The 26,075-nt window shown below is 45.7% G+C and overlaps 1 protein-coding gene across 1 annotated transcript in view; it reads left to right on the top strand.

Annotated features, from left to right (window-relative positions):
* Window positions 1-26,075, top strand: part of CRYBG1 (crystallin beta-gamma domain containing 1) — a 1,845,005-nt gene that overhangs the window by 69,017 nt on the left and 1,749,913 nt on the right. The gene's annotated exons all lie outside the window — the stretch shown is intronic.

Here is a 26,075-nt window from a genome sequence, read left to right as displayed (position 1 = left end):
CCCCCCCTTGCCAAGTCCCCAAAAGGGTTCCACAGGGAGCCTCTCTGTCTCCCCTCCTCTTCGAGCTCTACCTTAGCCCCTCACTGTACTCAGCTGCTCCCATACCCTTACCTGCTCCAGCTACGCGGGTGACACCCAGGTCATTTTCAAGATTCCCAAGTCGCTGACCGCTCTCCCGCCCCCCCCCCCGCACACCTTATCTTGACCTTGCAAACTGCCTCTCTGAAATCGACCACTGGATGCGCAAACCACCTCCTCCTCAGCTCTGGTGAAACTGAAATCCTAATATGCTGTAAAACATCTCTTTTCCCCAATCCACCCCCTTAACCTCGCCCACAGCATCCACCTCTAAAAAAAACCTGGGATACACCTTGGACTCTGACCTACCACTCTCTCATCACATCAACACTGCGTCCAGAACGTGGAATGTCCACCTACAATCTCCCCTTATCTCTCCTACCCTCACAGAGTCTCAGCAATCCACACTATCATCTTCTCCGGCTTAGAGTACGGCTACTCCCTCTACCGGGCGCTCCTGCCTATCGGCTCAGAAAACTCCAGCAAAACCAAAACTCTGCAACTAAACTCCCCCTTGCCCTCTCACCCAGAGAACACATTGCCCATGCACTTGGAGTACTACACTGGCTTCCTATCAGCCGACGGGTGACTTTAAAAGGCCATGTGCATCACACACATTGCCCTCCACAAGAATGACCCAGAATTCCTCCACGGTACCAACCCAGCAGCAATCTTTGATCTGGGTCTGTCGCCCCTTTTAACTCCACCAGAATTGGAGGATCCTCCTGGTCTGTCCAAGCTCCCACCCTCTGGAACTCCCTTCCACTGAACATCTGCTGCAATAAGGACGACATCTACTTCAGAAAGGGCCTCAAAACATTGTTACTCCCTCCACCAACTTGAATATCTTCCCTTTCTCATACTTGACTCACGACACCTAGGCCTTGTTGCAGCCTGTGCCTCCATAGTATATTCTACAGAGAAAGGTAAAGTACAATTCTCCGAGCAAACTGCACGACTCTGATCACTCAGCCACACCAAAGGCAAAGTTCCTACTGAACCTCAAGGTACATTGTCAAGCACCATTTCAGTGGACACGGCTTCCCACTCACACGCATTTGTCTCCAAACACCAGACTAATGTATGCAGCAGAACATCTCTGCCGTCAGAATGCAGCCACGATCTAAGACAGAAATTCAGTCTGGCTGGACACATAAGGAGTATCTTGCACTCGACCACTCTCTTGACCCTCCTCCCAGCACTCATCCACATGTCCGACCATGATGGGTAGCTCAGTGGGGCACGGCCAGCCCACCAACTGCCTATCTCAGCCCAAAGCGAACACGCATTCTATTCTTTCTGACAATTTCCCATATACTGAACTCTGGTCCCCGAGGGTGTTCACTGGCCACAGGGGCATTTATGTAATACTAATGGGGTAAGGATGCTATATAAATGACAAACTACTACTACTAAATTTGTTGAATCAGAAACTAAGGCAAAAAGTTGCTAAACACTAGTTTGGAGGCTGACCAAGTCAACCAGGAAAAGATAGCCACTGTTGAACTGTGGGACCAGGAGAAGGGAGTCAGTCTCCTGGTATTTTCTACAAGTGCAGAATTTGAACTATTATCAGAGACTAATAGAGTTACGCCCCTAGGGCTGATCCCATTGCACCAGGAGAAGGAAGGCATTCTCCTGGAGCCGTTTGATATTGTCTTTTTGTTAGTGGCAGGGCTAGAGTGGGTTAGTTTGGACAGAGGCCTGACATTTTGATTTGGATAACCACTCTGATGACGAGCACCTAAGTTCTTAGTTAGGTAGGGAAAACCCTTTAGAGATAGGGGAAGATGGGCCTTTTCATTATTATTTAAATACAGATTGTTGTAAACTTGCCTCCCTTTTGTCTGACACTTTCCTCCAGCACGCCACAGTACATACATGACTTCTTTCTTCAAATGACTTAACATAACTGCTATTCTCTGTCTTGTGTGAAGAATCACAGGATCTCAGCACTTCTCCTTAGAGGGGAGCACCTCCCTGTGAGGCTAGGGAGGTGAGCCCACTACGCAATATTCCCCCTAGGGGTGGCGGCAAGCAGGACCTCACCGGGAGAGACTCCCCTACTAGGGATAAGGACTCCCGTTCGGTGAAGGAACTCCCAACAACCCTTTCTCCAGGGACAACAATAACATCAGGGCTTCCCATGAGTTCACCAAAACAAGGCACTCTATAAGGACTATAAGCCTCAGCTGGGGAAGACCCAGCCGAATAATAACATAAAAAGTGAAGAAAGACTAAGAGACGAGAGCCCTGAAACACGTGAGTTTCCAATCGGCTCAGGCAGAGAAACACTAAGGAGACCAGGAAACCCTGCATCGGGAGGAACTAGCCTGCTGGAGAAGGTTGAAGGCATGGACAGACAAAGGCGCAGAGCCGTGCAGGGGACATCTGTCCCACAGAAAGGATGGAAGGCGAAGCAGTTGCATAACCCAGAGAGGGTGGACTGTGCAGTCTTTCAATTGCGCTGATAACAATATCACGCGGGCGACAGTTAGCTGCAAGTCTGAAGAAGCAGAAGTGAAGAGCAACTGACTGAACAAGAAAGACGTTCAGTATCCCAGTGTCGTCACGACCCACTCTGAGGAGCCAGTGATGCCTATGCATACAAAGCAAGGTAAAGGAAACTGCGGGAGACCCGGGAGGGAGCACGGCAGTAGTGAAGAATACACTGGGACTACGCATACTCGTCCCAGTACATTATCAAGGTTACAGAATAGTGACAAGTACACAGGGACTATGCTTACTAGTACCAGCATACTGTTAACCTTACAGAAGCGTGGTCCCAGGGACTGGACTACAACAAAGAAGAGTACAACTTGCCAAGAGAAGATTATTTCACCTGATAGAATTGTAAAGAACCAGGAAACATAACAAACCCTAAGTCTATAAAGAAACTTGGGACTTATCTAAGAATAGTAGAAAGAAGACGCCTTTCAGAAACCCAATGAAAGAATTAAAGTCAACAAGATATAAGCCCGAAAAAAGTATTGACAGGAAGATTAACCAACAGGAACAGAGCACAAAGTGTGGAAGAGCCTGTTTAAGTCGTTTAATAGAAGAAATAGCTACAAACTATTTAAGATTGCCTATTGAGGCTGTGGAAGCCTATACAGGAGAAGGAAGTCATTTTCCTGGGCTTTAAGTTGTTTTCTCGAAGGTGGTAGGGTCAGGGTAGATCAGCTTTGGGACGGAGGACAGACTGATTACTTTTGTTCTTTACTATTGACAATGAGCACCTTAGTTTTGTTAGGTAGGGCAACCCATAGAGTTGGGGATAGTGAGGCCTTTTCCTTGTTTATATTAATTAATCACTATTAAAATGCCAGAACCTGGTCTGACACCTTTTGACCTACCACACTTGACTGTAGTCATTGTAGGCCTGATGCAGAAGTAAATAGAGACTACTGGCTGTTATTCGATGAGCCCTAAGGGTACGAGTCAAATGGGAACCTTTTATGAACTAAAGTGCTTTTCCTGCTGTGGCAATATCGGCCCGAACAAATGCTCATCTTTCAGATGAAAGCGCCCACTTTCATCTAAGAGATTTCCAAGAAACTTGAGAACTGCCATATCAATATGCAACTCATCAAATATTGCAATGAATTGATCTTCGCCATGATTTGTTGAACAGTTCCACTGGATTTGTTTTGCCAATGCATAGAGTGGCTGATCAAGCATAATGATTGGAATCTGTCCAGGGTTAAGGCCTTTAACTGCTGTCGTCACAATATCCATTGAATGGTGAATCATGGTCTCTGACATAGCATGATCTAGAAATAGAGGAAGCAGGGATGAAATTGTTAATTCACAATGTTTTGGAGTTTCTTATTGTTAGTATGCTGCCCAGGTGATTATTTCATCCCCTTGGAGGTTGCCAATAGCCAGAACCCGTGTTACATGCACATTCTTTCACCATAGTTTGTGGCATAACTTGGTAGTCAACTAAGTTCTCTTCTACTGTTGACAAAGCACAATCAGTTATCATAAGAGGAACAGGAGGCACGCTGGTCTAGCACTCAGGAAGATGTTAAGTCACTTTCCCTGAACAAGGATTGTTAGTCATAGCCTGATCAGTCCCGTAACATTTATCTGGTTGTTGAAATATTGATATTCCTGTACCGTGGAAAGAGTCATGAGCTGTGGCAGAGCTTGGTTATGGTCTATATTATTGACTGCACTAGTCATGAAGAGCCCTCCTTTTGATGAGGAATGATGGCAATTTCCATGTTATGGTGATGGCATACTTTATTGCCAAGTTATGGTGAGATGTGCAGCACACGGTCAAATAATCTGCTTAACCCGAGCTCATGCAGGGTTTCAACAAGTTCCCGCTTACGAGTTCTTGTATGGATTAAAATACCTAAGTATATAGGCAAAGGAGTTTTCTTTTCTCGGTTGTGCCTGAGGGCTCTTTCAGACTCATTCTCCCGACAACTCACCAAACTGTTGTACATTAGTAACTGTGAAACAGTAAGAATTGGTTGTGGCATTGTTCAAGAACTTGACTGCTTTATCGTTTGGGCATTTTGTAACCACAGCAACCAGTGCTAACAGAGATGTTGGCACAGTCTTTCTGACACTTGTTTCCAAATAATATGTTGAAGGGATTTTTTTATTTTGAAGATGTCCCTTCTCACTGTATTTGGTGCTTTAGCAAGATGAACAGTGTCACTATCTGCATCATCTTCACATTATTTGCTCAGTGCAGATCCAATATCATTATTAAATATAAGGTTCACATGACGGCCTTGGCCTTGCTTATGTGCTTCCATGTCAGGAAAGTAAGCAAGTATCCTGTTTTTCAATTTCGTGGAATGTATGTGTCCTGAAAGATCACTGTTTCATCCTCATGCTGTACAGGTTGCCGAGGTCAACAAGTTTAGATATGGGTGCAATTTCATTGTCCGTTCAAGCATCTTCGATGTATGACATAAGTTCTTCAAATGCAATACCATGGTTAATTTGGTCCATCGCAGTTTCCTGTGGTTTTTTTGTCTCTTGCTCTATTGTATAATAATATGAGGCAATGAATCTAGTACATGGCATCTTGTGCATCGAGATTGCCTGCACTCGGTTTAGCAGAGGCCGAATGTAGATTCTGTACACAATGGTTTTACAGCTGTTGCAGGCATGTCACAAAAACCAGCATGTTGGTTTTGTATTCACAGAACTATTTTCTTGAATCCTCTTATGGGTGAATTTTGTAGAACTATCAGCATTATCTGCTGGTGATATCTTACTTTTCCGTGCTCTATGCAGCTTTGTTTTATTGAACTGCAGTCTACATGATTCTTGCAACCAATCTTTACGTCACACCAATGTTGCCTCATTACCTCCCCCTTCATCTAGACATGACTGATTTATTGCCCTTAGTAAACACCCAACACTACTAAACAACACAAGCAGATCGGATATTGTCTTATAACCGGGTCCCTTTGTATCACGTTTAGTCTCTGCTGGACAGTGAGGAACCTCGGGATTGTCTTCTTGGCAGATTAAACCATTGTTCCACTCTGTTTCTGTGAGTTCTCTAGAAATATCAGGCTGCTCGAACAGATTCATCAGTTTATGTACGTTCTCCATATTTTTATCTTCCTTTCCTTCTACTTAAATTGCCATGCAAACTCCTTCATCTGTGAGCACAAACATGATAATATTACACTACTCTTTTTTTCGCACTCTTGTTTTGTGCAAGCATTTTTATGAACTATTGAATGTTTTGCACACACATTCAAATGGGATACCTATAATTTTCTATGTGGCGAGGTCTATACCTGGATGCATAAATTCAAAGTAACACAACACAAGGACAACAGTTGTAGTTCTTCTAATCCTTCCAGCTCTGATAGCGAGAACCTCACCAACATTGCAACCACCAAGACAAGACCCACAGAGACTCCCTCAGGCACCAATCCTAGACCCCTAACTAGCGGGATTGATCCAGCTTTACCAGTGTACAACATTTAGTTTAGGGAAATGCCATCCCGAAAGAGAACCCACAGGGGGCACTGACACAGGAAGAAGTTTGATATCTCAAACGAGATTTCTGACCGAAAGAACCTAGTCATCAACTTTTCTCACCACCAGTTGTCTCACACAGAGACTCGCACCTTACAGAAAAGATGGAGTTTCATCCCGATACACAGTTCAGACTTGTTTGATACACAGATTGATTTATTCCGTTTCATCCGTAAACTGAAATTACAGTGCTTCTTTGCTGACACCACTGACAACATAAAGTCCATTAACGATGAAGATACTTGTACTGAATTTAGGAACAAAAGTAAATTAATGCCTCCTATTTCTGTACCTAGTATTGAAATATTTGAGAACGTTTGCCTAAAGGATTTCTGAAAAAGTAGCTTTCATACCTCCAAAATACAGGAACCTCAAAAGAAGTGAGCTAGCACTAATGCGCTTTTTGTAGAGTAATGACTCCATAACTATACAGCCTGCTGACAAGGAAAGTTTCTTAGTGTTGGTTAACACCATTGACTATAATGATGAATGCATGCAACAGCTTGCTGATGTTTCCACATATATGAAATTAGAGAGGGACCCTGCACTCGGAATTCTTACCAAGTTGACATCATTTCTCGATAAAGCTGAGGAATATGAATGGATTAATTAAAGAACCAAAGAGTTTCTCTTGATAACACACCTGAGAAAACCATCCTTTCATCTGCTACCCTAGATTCATGAAGGACTCACTAATCCTCTGGGTAGTTCTATAGTCGTGGTGACTAATGGTATCCTTCAACACATGGGAATCTATATAGATTGTTTCTACAACTCATTGTACAAAACACCAGTACGTACATTAAGGATAGTTCCCACTTTTTGACTGCCTCATCTAATGTCCTTCTGTCTGTAGGGGATATTTGGTTTACCATTGACGTAAAGAGTTTATATACCAGTATTCCTCACAACCTGGGTATTACAGCTGTTGAATGGTTACATCTTAAAGAGTGGCCCTTGGGTGAGAGGAAATGATTTCTTCTGCTCTTGCTGGAATCCATCTCCCAGAACATGAATTTTAGGTACAGGAACAGCTTTTACCTACAAACTAACAGCACTTCTATGGGGGCTACCATGGCTCCAACATATGTGAACATCTTCATGTTCAAGTCTAACCATGTTTTACAACATCCTGTGCGGCATAAGTATCTACATTGCTGGGATCGAAACATTGATGACCTCTTCGGCAGCTGGAATACTCCAGTGGTTGCCCTTGAAGAATTCTTCGGCTATCTGAATCTCATTAACCCCCAGATCCAATTGTCCATGGAAATTGGTTCTCCTTCCATTCACTTTCTTGATGTACCAGTGGTACCTAAAGCAGGGGGCTTCCGCACAACAATGTATAGAAAACCCACCGATAGAAATAACCTTGTTCTTAGGCTTATTTATCCACCTATTCTGATTAAAAACCTTCCGTATGGTCAACTTTTGAGGGTACGCAGGTTAGCTAGCGATGGTGAAGACTGCAAGGCTGAACTAGAACTTATGAGCAACAAGTTCGTACAACAAGATTTTAGTGAGGCTGAAGTGGTTCCACTTAAAGATAAGGTTAGTCCGATTTCCAGGGAATAGACTCTGGTTAAACACATCTCTACATTTTCCACTCGGAGCAACCGCATTAAGAGAATTATTCGTAAACATTGGTGTGTCATTCACAACTGACATCAGATTAGACTCCTTGTATGCACATCCATCTGTCTTTACCTACAGACGTGGCCAAAACCTTAGGGACTTGTTGATTGACACACAAGGTGGTGTAACTGTTGCTGTTGCAGATATATCTAATGCACAATTGGGTACTTTCCCATGCTTACATTGCACCAATTGCAACAGTGTAATTAAAGGTAACGTAGTGTGCCACCCTAGAACTGGAGCAAAAATTAAACTGCAGTGTTATGCTGCGTGTGATACCTCCTGTATTTTTTATGTCATCAAATGTCCTTGCGGGATATACTACGTGGGCCACATAAAAAGAACAGTGAAAGTCTGATGGAATGAGCATTGCTCAAACGTACGGACTGGCCACTGCCATTCACTGGTTTCACAATACTTCTACGAACACTGGTATCACCTTTCACAGATAAGGTTCCAAATCCTTGAGGTGGTGCAATGTCATCCGTACAAAGACATCCATAATAAACTTAATCGAAGAGAAGCTTTTCATATACATCATCTCGACTCTCTGGCCCCTAGAGGAATGAATGAAGAATTTGATTTAACTTGTTTTCTGTGACTTTATATATCGGTTGCTGAACTGATTATATAAAGTGTTCTAGTGTTGCAGATATGCTTCTGTGTCTCTTATTTACAGATTGCATAAGCGCGGCTGTTTCATGCCTTTTACCGCTGCCTATCCCTGTGTATGAGCAGTAATGATTGTACTGATGGTGCCTAAAGTGACCATCCACTACTGGGGTTTTTAGGTTTGTTAGTGTATTTCGTTTGTATAGGTGTAGTCCTCTTATTCAGACTATATGTTGGCTTGGACGTTCAAAATTCCTTTTCAACACCCTACTTGTGTTCACCCCGCTTTGTACGCCGGTTCTTTCTTTTTACTTGCAATTACCGCTTAAGTAGTTGACTTGACGTGGACTAGATATTTTTCCATTGACTAAGTTAAGACCATATCCTTGTGACTTTGTATTTCTTAGGTGTGATCTTCTTCTGTTTCTATTTGTTACACTAGATGTACCAAGCTGCATGCCACTATGACGTCAGCATGTTACTCTAACTTCCTTTTTGTATCTTTGTATATTTTATGGCAGTTCTGTTATGACCCACCACTCTGTTTGGCATCTTGTGCGCAGCCTGTTAGCTTCCCTGCTCTGACCTCTGCTGGTAAGCGCAGCAGCTTTACTCTTCTGCTTGTGATATTCTTGAGTTCCCTTATGATGTACTGACTCTGTTCCTCTTTCTGGTTTTTTTCATGGTTTGATTTTGTGATTAGTGTCCTGGCACTACATGGACCAGGTACACCAAACACATGCCTACCGGTCAAAAATATGGAACAGTGCGGTCGTACAGATGTGCCCCCTCTGCCACAGCATGGTTCAAATCCTTTCTTGGCCCAAGAAGTATGAACGCTACAAAGGACACTGCACACTCCAACAGGACTGTTCTAACCTGTGGGGTCCCTCAGGGGGTTATACTTGTCACCCCTCCTTTTTAATGTTCACTCAAGACATCTCTGCGACCACCTGTCTACCCTGGGGGTATATTTTGCAAATTATGCCGATGGCACACACATCGTTCTGAGGTTATCAGGCGTATACACTAATGACTCTGTGCATATCAATAACATCTTTACAGTGATTCAAAAAAGGATGGCAACGAATTCACTAGCTCTGAATACCTCAAAGGATGAGCTTCTCATCCTGGGCACCTAACACAAGCATGAAAAGCTTGATTCCAACTATGATAACTTTACCATTGCCCAACATGTTATCCCTGTGTCTAAAACAGTAAAGACATTGGGAGTCTTTCTTGAGCCCCAACTATCTTTCAACCGTCTGGTTAGCCTCTGAAATCCTCATATTGTTACTAGACCCCACTATTACGGCACATTTGTCCTTTCCTATCTGACGCTAATGGAGCGATGGTAGCAGCTGCTATCATTCATTGTAAATTGGACTATTGTAACAGTTTGATAGGAACTTCACAGACCAATATCCAGAAACTTCAGGTAATCCAGAAAGGAGCTGTAAGCGCCGTCTGTGGTTTGAAGCGCAAAGCGCACGTTACTGAAGCCTGCAGGAGCTTACACTGGCTGCTTATCCGACAAAGGTTACAGTTTAAGGGCCTAGTCGCAACTTTCAAATGCCTTCATGATGAAGCACCGCTTTATCTGAAAACCAGAATAAAGAAGTCGTCCACTGGATGCACTTTGCGCTCCAATGATTCTTTTCGTTTGAGTCAATCACGCATCATCTTGAAAAAAATTGGGGGAGCCAGCTTTAACGGCTGGGCTTCCGCCCTGTGGGCTGCTCTCCCTAAATATCTTGCTGACGGTGACTTTGAATACTTCGAACTTGGCTGAATGACTTAAAAAACGTTCTGCACCCTAATGAGCCAATACTCCAACACTATTTGTTTTCCTAGTTTTGGCTTGTTTCCTGGTGTCCCTTTTCTTTCGTGTCTCTGTTTCTCTTTGTAAGCGCCCTGGGTTAGTGGTGCTATAGGAAAATGCAGCTAGATGGATAGCAAGCTTGCTATAACCCTCTTTCTACTCTTGTTAAACCCAGATCGCCACTGGGGTTGCCATAGTGCTCCTGATACATTGTATGTATTGTCCAAAGATTCTGACTGTAGAACTTAGTGTTGCTATTTGGTGGTGCCCGCACACTTCTCTTGTTTGCACTCATATTTATAACACAGATTCACAGAAAATCACATTTAATATGGAAGTAACGGCATAAAGTACTGTTAGGCGGTAACATCTATGATGGCCTCATAGCCAAAATAAAACCTTTCCATGTGTAGTGTATGTGCTCCAGGTTTCATGCTTCTATCATCAATAGCACAATTCTTCCAAATATTTCACCTATCTGCTGTACTATAAGCTCCAATTTCATTTTGGCTACCTCTTTTCCCTACCAAGCCCAAGGGGCAGTTCACAGATGGGGCACTAGGATTTACACATAACATCCCGAGACTGTTTCATGTCCGTATCCTCACTCTTTAAGGTGACTGCTTCCCGCGCTTGGACTTCCTACGCATTTTATCGCGTGCCTGCAACTCGATGTTGCGTGGGGGTCTAGTTGTTGTGGGCAACGTGAGCGCCGTGACTGTGTCATGACGCTCACGTGCCCAGTTAATAAAAGGGGCTCTGCTGGCGCTGCGAGGGCAGAGCAGCAGAGCCCCAGGAAGTGGCAACTCGTGTCTGTGGTCATTGTGTGGTTGGGCCTGCCACGTGGTCGTGGCCTTGTGTGCGCGGCGCGGCCCGAGTGCCCTCGGAGCCGCGACCGCTGGGAACCAGGGGGTGACACCCCCACACATCGGATCCTGCGCCCGGTGACACCGGGCGCTGCAGGGTGTCTCCCTGTCTTAGACACACCGGCTGTCCGCCGACGTGCACACTGCCGTCGGGTGATCCCGACGGCCTTAAAAGGCTGCCCCGGAGACCGGAGGCAGCCCCCCCAACACTGGAGACGAGGAAGTCGCGCCCGCCAGCTGGTGCTTGCGGCGGGCGGAGTCGTGGACCCGCGCACACGGCCGCAGTCGGCGGCCGTGCAAGGACGCACGGAGCGGCCCTCCATTAGTTAGGAGGCGGGGCCTGGAGCTCCGACACGCCGCACGGAGCGGGGAGAACACACGCTGAGCACCTGGGCTGCCACGGGTGAAAATCTTAGTTTAAAAAAAAAAAAAAAAAGTGTGGTTTCGTTTCCTCGCAGGGCGGAAAAGGCGACGTGGCCTGGAGTGCCCGCCCACGGATCGTGTGAAGGGCCTCATCAACGGCCTGTGTTTCCCCAAGCACCGACGGTGAGGAGCGGAAGGAGGCGTGGCCCACGTGCGAGCCCCATGATTGGAAAGTGGGCGGGGCCCGGTCCCTGTCTCGTGTGCGGAGCCGGTAGGAAGGCTCCCCTTGCCCGGGCCTCAGCGGTGAACGGCCTACTCGAAGGAAAGCCAATCACAAGCATCTCTCAGGAGGGGATCTCGGAAAGGGGACAATAACCCCTCCACAGGCCGTATTTGTGCCACGCCCGAGGGTAGCGGCTCCACCCGGAGTGCTTGTGCGCCTTCTAGGGTTCCAGAAGAGGAAGGCCATCGAACGAGGGTGTGGTCACCGGGAAACGGGCAGTGCCCCTCCACAGGCCAAACCGGTGTCAAGCCCTGGGGTTGCGGCTCCACCTGGAGTGCTCATGCGCCCCTGGGCAGGGAGAACGCCAGGCACCCATCGACAGCTACCTGAGCCTGGCAACGGCAAGCGCACACCAACACCGGTGATTGGCGGATGACGTCCTCACCTGCCAACAGCATGTCGGACGATGAAGGGGTATGTAGGAGTCAGCTGGCACCAATACCCCATTTTGATGTCCTCGGTGCGCCGGCAAGCCTGGGGGCCCGGTGGGTGGCCTGGGTGGAGAACCTGGAGTTGTACTTCGAGGCAATGGAGATCAAAGACGCCGCCAAACGCCCGACACTCCTATACTCGGCCGGGCTGGCCGTCCAGAGACTGTTCAAGACACTAAAACCCCAAAATCAATCGTACGGTGCAGCCGTCTCAGCCCTGAACGAATACTTCAGACCAATGGTCAACAGAGACTATGAGAGGTTCAGGATGAGGTGTGCGAAGCAGGAGGAAGGGAAAAGCCTTGATGCATTCCATGGGAAGCTGCGCGGCATTGCACTGGGCTGTGACCTGGGGAACTTCGAGGAGGATGAGATCCGGGCGCAAATCATCTATGGCTGCAGCTCCACCAAACTGCGCAAGCAGGTTCTGAGGGACCCAGCGCTGACCCTGGATCGAATACTGGAGCTTGGCCGGGCCCAGGAACTGGCGGAGGTGCGGGCCTCGGTCATGGACTCCTCCAGAAACCAGCTAAAGATGGAGGTCCCCACGCAGCGAGTGAAGGTTGAGGAGGTGGCAGCTGTCAGCAGGTGGCCAGGAGGAAGAGTGATGAGGAGGGGAGACTGGCCGAAGAGAGACCCCAATGCCACAATATGTCAACAGTGTGGGTGGGATCTGCCTCAACCGCAGGACTGCCCGGCGATGGGACAAATCTGTGGAAGGTGCGGGAAAGGAGACCATTTCGCACGAGTGTCTCTCGCTCCAGCCCCAGCCGGCATGATGGGGGCATCAGGGGGGAGTGAGGTGAAGGGGAGAAGGACCCCCAAAGTAGCCGCGGTCCAGGTGGTGGAGAGTCCCCGAGAAGCACCGTACGATATGGGGGAGGAGTACGAAGAGAATGTATTCTTCTTGTCCTGCAGCGGCGCCGAGGGCCAGTTTGATCCCAGAATCTTCTGAGTGGGAGGACCCCGTCATGGGGCCCCGTGGTGTGGGGACTGGAGCACACCTGTTTTGTCTTGCGGTGTCAAAAGAAAAATGTTTGGGTTGGAGTAGCGGTTAGCTGGTGCGCGGACTGGAATGCACCAAATGTTTGCGGTGGGGTGTCGTTTGATTTTGTTTGTTTATAATAAAGGAGGGATGTTGCGTGGGGGTCTAGTTGTTGTGGGCAACGTGAGCGCCGTGACTGTGTCATGACGCTCACGTGCCCAGTTAATAAAAGGGGCTCTGCTGGCGCTGCGAGGGCAGAGCAGCAGAGCCCCAGGAAGTGGCAACTCGTGTCTGTGGTCATTGTGTGGTTGGGCCTGCCACGTGGTCGTGGCCTTGTGTGCGCGGCGCGGCCCGAGTGCCCTCGGAGCCGCGACCGCTGGGAACCAGGGGGTGACACCCCCACACATCGGATCCTGCGCCCGGTGACACCGGGCGCTGCAGGGTGTCTCCCTGTCTTAGACACGCCGGCTGTCCGCCGACGTGCACACTGCCGTCGGGTGATCCCGATGGCCTTAGAGGGCTGCCCCGGAGACCGGAGGCAGCCCCCCAACACTCATGACGCTCCGGAACTGTCAGACTATGACTGCTAAGACCACTCACTGTTACGTTTGCTGGTTGGGTATGATGGGAGTTGTAGTCTAAACATCTGGTGAGCCAAAGGTTGCATACCCTACACAGCATTAACATAGTGAAGGTTGGATTCCTAGCGCTCATCTGGCATTTCCAACACTCATTTAAACGCTCTCCCAAATATAGAAGAACTTTTTTAAAACGAAAACCCAACACTTGTCTGCAAACGTGGGCATCTCTCTGCACAGGGCCTGTGGATGGTAAGTTCTTTTCACATGCGGCAGGGCTTCAGTTCCTGGGACTTTAAGATGATGCTGGATGACTGTGGCGGGCAAAGAACTAGCAGGATTCCTGGCAAGAGCCGAGGATTTCTCAACACACCCCATGGGCCTGAATGAAGTGGGAGGGTTTGTGAAACCTCTGCCAACTCTCCATAAACAGTGGCATTTCCAGACACGTTTTGCAAGCCCCATTGCAACAGTCCAAGGACATGCAAAGGCTTTCTTTTTCACAATTGCCATTTCTGATATTTGCTTGGATGTCAACTGAAAGTTAGTCTAAGGATGTAAGTGTTATTTTGAGTGCCCCCTCTCCCGCAGAAGTAGGTGTTGAGACATTTATGGTATACTTTGCCACACACCACAAACATCATGACTGTCAATTTCTACCTTTTATTTATAATGAATGTATCCATGATACGTCTGGTCTTCAGTTTATTGTATTCTTGTGTTCTGTGGCTGTATCCGAGACTTTCAAGTTTTCTTTTCGGTTTGGGCTCTTTGCTGGATTGGAGTGGTAGGCTTGTCACAGGAGCACCACAGGTTCGATCCTCGGGTCCGCGCTTAGAAACCTCTGGGTATTAAGCGCGTTATAAATAACCTATCATATATCCTCTCAATATCAAGACCAGAGAAGACGGAGCGAGGGGGCACAGGGACACCACACCATCCTTCAGCTCCCTGCGCCACACTTCCGGAACCCCAGTGCCTCCTTGCTCTGAGATCTCTTTGCCCCTTGATGCGCAATCAGTGTCCATAGAGCTGGGGCAACAGGAGGGCTCTGAAGTGTAAAGACTCTCCTCTCGCAGCACCAGCCATTTGCAAATAGGGCACAACAAAATCTTGCTTTACTATGTTACCTGGGAATAATTCTTGGCTTTATTGTTCATAATGGAATCTATTACTGCTGTGCTAACTGGGTATAATGTATTTTGATACTGCTGTACCAAATTGACATAATAATATCCTGCATAGACGTGCTAACTATGCATTATTTGTCCGGTCAGATAGCACAGCGAGTAGAGCGCTCGCTTTGACATCCGTGAAGCAGGTTCGAATCCCGGCAGGGCCAAACTCAGCCTTTCATCCTTCCGAGGTCAACAAATGAGCACCACAAACCGTGGGTAATAATAAGCGGCGCTGGATGCCTGAAGGTTCCTAGCGGGATATAAAATCGAATTATTATCATTATGGAATTTGGCATGCATGTACTAAATGGTTATAATGGATTCTGGTATTGCTCTGGTAACTGCCATTGCAGTGCCTGGTATTAATAATAATAATAATAATAATAATAATAATTAGGCTTTTATATAGCGCTACAAACCCTCAGGTATCTGAGCGCTGCTTATTATTACCCACGGTGTGTGGTGCTCATTTATCGACCTCGGAAGGATGAAAGGCTGAGTTTGGCCCTGCCGGGATTCGAACCTGCGTTAACAGGCTCTGCACGGGTGTCAAAGCGGGCGCTCTACTCGCTGTGCCACTTGACCGGTATTACTGTGCTATCTGGGTATACTGGAACCCTGCACTGCTTTGCTATCTTGACCTAGTGAAACTTGCCACTGCTACTCTAGCTGGGTGTAATACAATATCACACTACTACACATACTGGTTAGTAAGATATCTAGCTAACAGGGAATAATATTACCTCATTTTCCAACACCAAGTGGTCATCCTGAAACCTCACTCGGGCATCCTAATTGGGCATAATGGAATCTGACATTGCTGTGCTAACTGGACATAATAGAAACTTGCCATGATATGCTAAGTGTGCATTAAGAACGTTTTCACTACTGTGCAAACTGGTGTAATCGTGGTATATTAAGGGCCTCATAAGTTTGGTGGTATCTCAGTGGTAAATCTGCAAAGATACCACCAAACAGACTTACCCTTACTGCCAGTTAGTCTGGGGGCATTACCGCTGGATTACAAGTGAGTGTGTTAGTCCCCATTTATTTGGAGTCCATAGGACTCCATGGGGCATTTCAGTAGAATTAGCAGGGCAGTAATTCATCTGAAATTGGGCGGAAAGTCGGCGGATTTACCTCCAGCTAACAGCTGGAGGTGAATCCTCCAACTTTCCGCCCGACCAAATGCAGTGGTATATGGTAATACTGCTGCATTTAACCCACACCACCCAACTCGTAATGAGGCCCTTCGCCTGGTCCTGCGGTACTAACTGGGCCTAATAGAATCTGTCACTTCCATCCCAAGTGTGCATGACTGAATTTGGTACTGCTTTGCTTACTGAGCATAATGGAATCTAGTCCTACTTTGCTGTCTGTGGCAATGTGAATTTGGCATAATGGAATCTGCCACCGCCATACTAAATGGGCACAGTTGTATTTTGTACTGATCCGCTATCTGGGTATAGTAGAATCTGGCACAGTGGCGCAAACTGCTCAAAAAGATACACAGCGTTGTTTTGGTAGCTCGTAATATTTGTGAAAATGGGGTGAATGCCTTTCAGTTGGGCTGCAACAGTGAGTGTACCCATGGTTTTGATGGCAGTACGAGAATTTTGTAGGATTATTTAGCTTTTGAATTGCAATATCTGCATAGCTGCCAAGTTGCTCCATGGCATGCATGACAGTCAGTTCTGTTTTCTCCCATTGCATGCTGGGACTTGTAGTTTTTGTTTTGCCTAATGTAAGCATCGACCTAAAAGCCCCAATGTGCAAAGTTAAAAGCCATGACTAGCTCAAGGTGTCATGCATGACATTGGGCACAGCCAGGTATCTGCCGTATGAAATGAATACCACAACATATGGTAGTAGTCCATTTACAGCTACTATGAATGATCCTTGTACCTTTTAAATGGAATGATAACAGTTTAAATACAATAGTGGTGCCTGGGATATGGCCACAAAATGCTCATAAAAAAAGCAAAGATATTGGCGTTGCCTATCTCTGTTCTATGTGTGCTTCTTCTTGTTTCTAGGTTTCCAAGAGCTTGCCAAATGCCTTCATTTAAGGTTTTGGCTATTAGGTGGTGCTGAAGACGCACAGCTCGGAGAGATAGAGGATATGAAGGGGCACACACAGCTTGCAGGTGTTGTTTGGTTGTTGACCCACCCATTGACTGCTCATGGGCATGCTGATCACTACGGCCAATCCACCCAATTATTGCCCCTCCTTACTCTGAACACATACACTTGGGATCTCTTTGAGCCAGGGTTGGAATGGCCTGTAGGACAATAGGCTCATGGCCGAACCAAAAACGCAAAATTGAGGTGTGGGCTACTTTTATTGGTAAAAGTGGGCTACTTTTTTGCCTAATGTGGGCCAGTTTGATGAGTTACTTCACTATGCGGCTAGTATTTTTGACCAGTGTTGCTGAATAAATATTCTTTTAAATGCACAATTTGCATCACATTTTTTCAAAAAACTCCCCCTTGGGTACTATTCAAACAGTGTCACAAAAGGAATGAATTTCCCATTTGCAACTGTGGACCACTATTTTATTGGTGCCCGAGACAATTTGGTGGCCCAGTCATACGTTGTTTTATCAAGCAGCAACATCAAAATGCTGTGCTCTACGCGCCCCCCAGCGTTATTTGAAAGCAGTGTTCTGGGAGTGAGCGGCTTAATTGTAGCTGTAAAGGTGCTACTGTTGTAATAATTAAAATGCCTAAACCAAGTGTGCCTTTAGCCCTCTGATTTATAAGCAGTATGCATATCCTTCACGGAAGTCCTGCTAAAACACAGCATGAACAAAGCGAGCAGTTTTGGCATGTGTGTAGGTAGAAGATGGACGTTTACCATGCACTGATATTATATTCCTGGTCACTGGCACCATTTTGCAGCTGCTACCATTAACAGGCGGTGTGTAACCATGGCACGGTAGTGCCTGGCAAATCCCTATCCCCTGCCTCCACAAAAGCCCACATTGTTGGCATTGCCAATGCTTGTTAATCTCGTGCACAGACATTTTCCCCCTTCTTAATATCTTGAAATCAGACCGTTTCTCATGTTCCAGGCTATAGACCTTATTACTACTTTTTTCTATTTCGCACCTTGATTATTTTCCTCCGCTCCTGGCTGGTCTTCCAGCATATGCTTTCGCACCTGTCTCGGGATGATAGTTCAGCGGCAATGCGCTCGCCTTGGAAGCAAGAGGGCACGGAGCAACGCAGGTTCGATCCCCGCGTCCGCGCTTAGAAACCTCTGTGTAATAAGCACGTTATAAATAAGCTATCATCTCACCTTTGCATTCTATTTTCAATTCTTCCTTTTGGCTTTTATTTCACCTTCCTCCTGGATTTTCTTCTTTTTTCCTCCGTTGGCTTCCATCTCACGGTTGCATTCAATGTCTATGTATATTTGTAGGTGTGTTTACGGGTTGGCTTCTCTCTTTCTTTATATTCACTTCAACATTCCCTTCATTCCTCATCTCACCCTCTTCGGGCTGTTCCCCACCCTCCAGTTTCTACTCCTTTGCACTACTAGCAGCTCCTAAACAGTGGAAATCTCCCTCGGCACTTGTGGCAGCCTTCTTCTCCTGGCTCTTTTCCTTAAAGGACATCTCCTTCTTTCTTCGACCTCTTCCACCCGATCTATTGTGTGACATCTGGAATATCGGTATGCAGATGTTATCAGATGCACTGTATGATGGCACAGTTTACCTTCTGCAGCGTTTTGGCGAAAGTGCTGTGTACATTCAATAAGCCTAACCCGTAGCACAGCCTGGAGGAGCCACTTCAATTGCTTTGGCTGGTCCGCTTGGGCCTGCTTACCATGTACGTGTCGTCAACACAATGATCTTGCCTAAACGTATAGGGTTTCAGAAAAGCCGCAGCAATCGTGTATTTGAAAATGAATCTTTCATAAAACATTAAAAAAAAAAAAACATGTTAATAAAAGTAATGGTTAAAAAGGATGACATTTGAATACTTCTATTATCAGCATCAACAATTTAAAATAGTAAAACATAAATACTGTTTTGCAGTGCTTCAAAGTAATACATTTCTGGAAACTGTTCATTGCGTTCATACAAGTAAGTGCTTGGGCCTAATACGGAGTCTGCTCCCTTGGCATAATTTGCCAAAGTACCATGACAAGGCGCTAATCCTGTCCTCTTGTCGTATATAAGGCAGTAACTGCCTGAAACCTTTACCTCTTAGAACCGGAACCAAGGTTCTAGATCTAACGTCGCTGTGCAATGGGCAAAAGAACAAGAAGGGTACCAGGTCTTCCTTCCCAGTGTCAGATAAGTTACATTTCTCTGGTTCTGGGTCTGTCTACTGGCTGCACAGCCCCCAGTGGGAAACTGTTTCAGCATGCTCTCGTAGCCTGCATTCTCTGCAGTACTGTGCACGCCTAGGCCATTGCCAATAATCGTGTGTTTTATTGAAATCATCATGCTGGTTTGATGAGCTAATATATTGAGCTGCGGGTTTGCTCTATTTCCACCGAACCGAACATTTCAAATGGGATGTTTCCTTCTCCGTGCCAAGGTGGTGTAATACCGGTCAGCATTGATCATGTGCAGCAATGACTTCACACATTTTAGCCACGGTTATCACTTGGCCCACTCTTCTGTATCATGTTGTACATTAGGTATTGTGATAAAACTGCCTGTGGGTTCTCCCAGATATGTAACTACTGAAGCCCTGGTTTCAAAGACGCTTCCCCTTCGACGGCATTCATTCCCATTTCTGTGTGAACCGCAACATTGGGTGCTGCTGTTGGTAGCCCCAATATTCCTTTCAGAAATTGGTTCTCGGCCACTTGTAGGTCAGGTCCCTTCGTGAACGCCACAGGGAGGATCTACATTTCACTGCAGCTTTCGTTTTTATTGTATTCACCTTTTTTTATTATATTGACCGAGTGCATTTGGCATTTTTTTGTGAAATGGAAAATCCCTAATATGGCTTGCTTCATGGCCTTTCCCAGTGTGCCTTTCGCTTGCTTGAAAACTGAGTGCCAAGGTAATCAAAGTACGAGATCTTTGGTACGGGTTGATCGTTACTCATCATAACCTGTGTTGATCTTGAGCCGACTAATATTGCTGATTTGGTGGTATTGACCTGCATATCCAGAGCATTTATGAATGCTGTACCTCTTTATTATTGTTTGAAGTGCTGTTGGGGTTCTTGCTATCGGCACAGTCTCCTCTGCATATGCAAGTGAAGCGAGTGGGATACCGCCCATCTTTGGTACGTCAGCATTGCAATCTACTAGACTGCCATTCAGTTTAATGTCAATCGAAAACAGCAGAATGGCCAACACGCACAATGGATTTGATGGGGAACCATGAAGGTACGACGGCCATTCTTGCCACTCCTTCCACAGGCTCTGCTGTATCTCTAAAGAACCATTAGGGTTTCCAATAGATATTGTGGGTATTTGGGGGGACTGAGCACCTGCCAGAGCTTGTCTCTTTTTACCTTTCAAAGGCTGTGCTCCGGTCCATAGACGCCAGGTAAACTGGCTCCTTTTTAATGTACACTGAGTTAGCCACAAGAAGATAAAGAGTTAGTGCTTGATCGACTGTTCGTATCGTCAGGCAGAAGCCCTGCTGGGTTATAGAGGGAATGTTATTTTCAACTTCCCACTGTTCCAACTTGTCAGAAGGCTTCTGCCGAAGATCTTAAAGTTAGTGTTCAAAAGGGAGATGGGTCTATATGATGTCGACAAGAATCTGTTGCCCTTTTTGAAAATCAGTAAAATGATAGCCCTTCTCTAGGTAATGGGTATAGTTTGGGTACTGATAATTGCATTAAATAAGCTGGTTAATAACGGTGCCCAAACCTCCATTAAATCATGGTACAACTCTGCAGGTATTCCGTCTGGGCCAGGTGAGCGATTACGTACTTGACATTTCATCGCTTGTATCACTGTCTCGATTGAAGATAGATGCCTGGGTCTACTTGGAAGGCCACATGTTTTAAATCTTGCTGCACCAGAATTTTTACATTGTGATGTATTTAGCTTCATGGGGAGAACAGCCACTGTTGAATTTCTAGTGGCATTGAGAGAGTAGCAACTGTGCTGAATTTAGCTGCCCTGCAGAGTTTGCCAGTGTTTAAATCCTGCTGCCGTTTGGTAAAATTCAATTCGTTAAATCTAGCTGCCCTTTAAACTTTACCACTGTGTCAAATCTAGCTATGCCTACTAACCCCGGGACCCCTGCTCCTCTCCCACATACCTCCCACGTACCACACTCGCCCTAAAGGCCTAGCTTTACTACACTCAAAAAAACAGACAAGCCACACATCCACCACAAGAACAAAACAAACCATAAATAACAAACAACGCAGACACTGGACGTTACCTCTCCGGACACAACAAAGCATGCTCAGAAAGCCGCAGCGTACAGACGCCAGTTTCTCCTGGTTCTGCAAGCATCAACAGAAGAGCACAACCTCTATCGTATCCCTCGCCCTCACTAACATACCCCACCCACTTTCTTACAGAGCCACGTGAGCACCTGGAGACCATGCAAATGATAGTGGTGTAATTCAATTTAACATAGCATAACATCTAATGACTTTATTTTATTATTAAATATGGTATCATCTGGACGTTAAGTTCGGTAACGCCCTTGAGTGGAGTCATTTTCATGTGTCTAACAAGAGAGAGTTATTCACTGTGAGGACCAGCCCCAGCAAGGTTCTTAACAATGGTGATTCTATTTGATATATTGTAGATATGGGATGATCATCCTTATGGTGTCCCCTTTTCTCTGCAATGTGCTCCCTTGTCCGTGAAGCACACATTGCACAAAGGACTTAACAAGCTTTGGGTTACCTCCTTTCTGCAATGTATGCTCTAGGCATGCACCGAAAGGGGACCACAGTAAGTAGGATCATCCCATTGAAAAGTGAGCCTTCTGGTTCTGATGTCTTTTTTTAACATGAGTCACAGTCTGTAACCTTGAACAGAGAAACGCTCGGATACAAATGAATCGCTGCATTTTGATCTACATTGATGATGGCCATTTTTCCTGCAGACTGACAACGTTTATAAAGAGCACTGCGCCTTGAAAGGTCTCTAAGGGCTTATCCGTGGCAGAGCAAGGGGCTCAGGAAGGCTGGTTGTCCCTCTAGAGCACATCCTCCAGGGCTGATCGCTCCCTACCTCCCACTGGGCTGGCTCAGCCTGGGCTGCGGAACACACTATTGACTCATTGCCTACTACTGCACACTGGTTACTGGGCAACCAGGGTAGAGCCTTTCTGTGTGCCCAACTTGTGCCTGTAACTTGTCATTGCCCCGCCTAACTAAGAAGGGTTTGTATGCATTCATGTTTGTATGTATTGTAATGTCTTTGAAAGATTTGAATGTTTATGCTCACATATGAGGGAGTCTGTGCTTGTGTGCGTGTGGTTGTGCAAGGTTGATGAATTCATGTGTTTAGTGGCAAAAAAACAGCATCATGAGTTATTTTTAGTGATAATGGCGACTGTTTTTTGTGTGTAGTGGCGGGTCGGAAGAAGTAGGCGGACACTTAAAGGACATTTTTTGGGTGTTTATAAAAATAATAAAGATTACGGCTATATTTCCCTATTGCTAGAGGGTTATCCAAGTTACACTTGCCTATATAAATAACAGAAGGTGCTTGTCAGTCGTCAGAAGTTCCAAAATGAATATGCACACGGTTCAAAACTAGTTCTAATTGATCCTACCATTAATTTAACTAGCTTAAATTGTACTAGGGGAATATCTCCCCTCTCCGGCTATTCTCTTAATGCTAAGTCTCTTCTTCAGTCAAAGTTTCTCTTTAGTAGGATTTCTTCAAATAGTCTCTTGCCACCTTCTAGACAAGGCCTTGTAATTATTTTACAATGCACTTGGGTTTACACTACCCTCTTGGGACAGTTGTTCCCCAGTTCTTTTGATCACTCTGTCTTGTACTTTGATCCATGCTTATATGCCTTTCTGCTTTTTGTAACTCTGGCCTTTTAGGTTGGATATCCTTTGTAAGGACCTGACCTCCCCCCTCTCCTGGGGTTGTTCAGTTAGATTATCTCTACTCTTATTTGTTTCACGTGACTTCACTTCCCATTCATTTTTTTAAACTGTTCCCTCTTCTAAGGGTGTTGGTGTCAAGTTCTTAATACCTCCTCTTTCAGTCTTATTTGTTATGCTATTTACCACATTCACACAGTTCCACTTAAATGGTTTTGTCTTTACTATCTCATCAATTTCACTGGGACGAGTTCCTCCTGCTCCATAACAATGCCCTGGCGGGCTCCCGGTTGTCCCGTTCACCCCGTTAACTCTGTATTTACAGGGGAACACTATCATTCGGTTGCACTCTCTCGGGTTCTCTCCCTCTGCTACAGGTTTTGTGCTTCCCCTAGTTGTCTGTGTCCCGCCCTGAGTCCACTCTCTCATTGTGACCCGGTCTTGGTGCGGGTCACAGGGTCTCATGAGCTCCCCAGCTGGGTGGTTTTGGCACTGTTTGATGGGTGCACTGCCCACCACAAAGTCATCGTGTTCACACCACCACAGGGATAAGGATCCCCTTCTCAGGTTCCTCCTACTCAGAAACGTTGGGCGTTTCCCTCTGCTGCTTGGGACATATTCCTTGTCTGTGTCTGGTCCTATAACTTTAGCACCGGGTGTTAAAGCGCCGCATTCTTTGTATCTGTTTTGTACTTGTATTGCACTTGTTAGCCTTAAATAAAGCTTTAAAAAAATGTATGTCTCTTCTGTTTTGTCAATCGCCAAGTCTCTGGATCTTAAAATGTCATTCATATGTGATGGTCCCATATATGCAACCCTGGTGGATGGTCTAGGGAGTTCCTCACAGGAACGGGAGACCTTGTCCCCGAAGGGGGAGTCCCTCCCATTGAGTTCCCACTGACCCAGACCCCTAGAAAGGGTCTTACAGAACAGGCTTACCTCTCTATCCTCAAAGATGGAGGCTCCCTCTTTGGGAGAAGGGATGAATACCCTTGAGTCGTCAGTGTCCAATGTCATCAAAGAACTATTCTGGGAATTCAATAGATTGCAGTTGCAGCTTCATGAAGGTGATGTACAGTGACAATAGTGGCATATATTATGGTTGAAGCATCATGAAAGTGATGTACAGTGACACATCTGGCATATATTATGCCTGCCTGCAGCATCATGCAAGTGTTATAAAGTGTCAATGCTGAATATATTGTATGCACAATATCAAAGTGATTTACACTAGGCGTTCTGGCATCTATTATGAGTGCAGCTTCATGAAAGTGATTTACAGTGATAATGCTGCAATATGTCATGGGAACAGCTGACTGTCTGTGATTTACAATGTGTGTTCAACATCATCAAAGTGATTTACACTGGGCATGCCGGCAAAGTGTGGGTGCAGCATGATGAAAGTGATATACAGTGGCAGTGATCAGTGAACGAAGTGAGCGGGAATGGTCAAGAGTGGTGTTCCACTTTTATCTTGTTCCGTTTATCATTCCTCTACATTTTCTGACCATATTCACCATTCTATATAGATTATTTGCCATTCATGTCCCTGTGCAAGTGTAAAGATGTAATAGGAGCATGAGTTACTAGTCACTTAGACTATTGGAATGCCTTGCATGTTGCACTGTGCTTTCACCTACCATCTCTCCTCCCGAGACCACAGTTCCACTTCTTTTTTCAGTACACGTCTACCACTGGCAGTGATAGATATTATGTGTGCAAAATCAAAGTGCATTGGCAATATTGGTTTATGTTTTGGACAGAGTTCGTCGAAAGTGTTTTACAAGTGCAGTTCTGGCATATATTGTGGACATGTGCATCATGAAAATGTTGTAAAATGCCTATGTGTACTGTTGATGACCTGGCATCTACTGGATTTCTTTTCATGTGTTTCCCTAGAGTACAGATTGTAAATTGTATGACTTATACCCAATTTTACTCAAAAATCGTGCTTTAAAATGCACCATCTCGACACATAATTTTAAACATTTTCTCGAGTGAACTCCCCCGCCCCGAAACCCACCGATGTTATCCAAGGCTCCCTCACTAAGTTTGGGCGCTTACTCTAATTTGTGGTAAATGGTGATGCCCCTCCATTAAAAATGTTTCCCTGCTTCCACTGACCTTGAATGATTAACAATGTTGGTAACCCCTCAGGATCCATGCTCTCCCTGACACCAAAAACAGCCTGCACCACTAATGCTGATTCAGTATTCTAGTGTAGAGGGATGTGTATTGGGTGCCCATGAATGGTGCTCTAAATAAGACAGAAATTGGCAACCTCCAATTGTTTCCTATACATAGTATCGATCTCAATTAACCACAGGTGTATCGTCATTGAACTCCAGACGTTGAGTTCCTGAGCTGCGAAGGGTCTACCACCTTTAGTAGAGTGTGAAAAATGGGAGGACTTTCTTTGTTAATGATGAAGAGTGGAGAGTATGTGACTGTCAATAAGGTGTTAGTATATGTGGGTATTATTTAGGCCGACCTGTGACTTTAAGTGCAGGCTAGGCAGGTCTCTTTAAATTGAGTCCTCCCTGAAACCAGAACCCAATGTGGCTCTCTTCTCAACTGTGAAACACAGTCCTTGCCTTTAGGCCCCAGATGTAATGAACACATGGACACTGCAATTGCCAGATGTTGTCAGTCCAGGATATGGCAGCACATATCTTTCAAAGATAGTAGACACAATTATCTGCAATCTGAGGCATTGAGGACTGTTTTTAAACACTGTAGCCTTCTGTAAACCAAGGATGTCCTCCTGTAGAATAAACTCCAGGTTTTAGGCTTGAATGGCCTTTATCGTTCACCTGCTCTTTTTCTTCCACACACTGGGTACTGTTCGTAGGGGGAAAAATATGCCAACTCTTGGCTAAGACTTGGCACTCCGCTACTACTATGTTGTTGGTTAGGCACGGTATACAAACTCCATTGACCAGACATCTACCCATCCCATCCTCGTTTGCTTTGAGAAGCATCACTGTGTGGCTTCCAAACGTTGCTGCGGCTTTGTCTTAGAAATCACTTAATTCCATATTGAGTTAGCTAAAAAGCTTTCAATTTATGAGCACCAGAAGGTTGCCGGATTTCTTTCAAAAAGTGATCTATTAATGTTGGCTTGCTTGCCACAAATATTTAATGGTGATCATCTATGTAGGGCGTAGTTTCCTTGGTTACCATGATTTTCCAGCGGTTCATGTCCTCCTGCCTCAA

Source organism: Ambystoma mexicanum, chromosome 4p, assembly GCF_040938575.1.
Source record: "Ambystoma mexicanum isolate Mex_15411 chromosome 4p, UKY_AmexF1_1, whole genome shotgun sequence".
In the NCBI taxonomy this organism is placed as follows: Eukaryota; Metazoa; Chordata; class Amphibia; order Caudata; family Ambystomatidae; genus Ambystoma; species Ambystoma mexicanum.
Note: the sequence above shows the minus strand (reverse complement) of the source record. Positions and strands in the feature narration are given on the sequence as shown.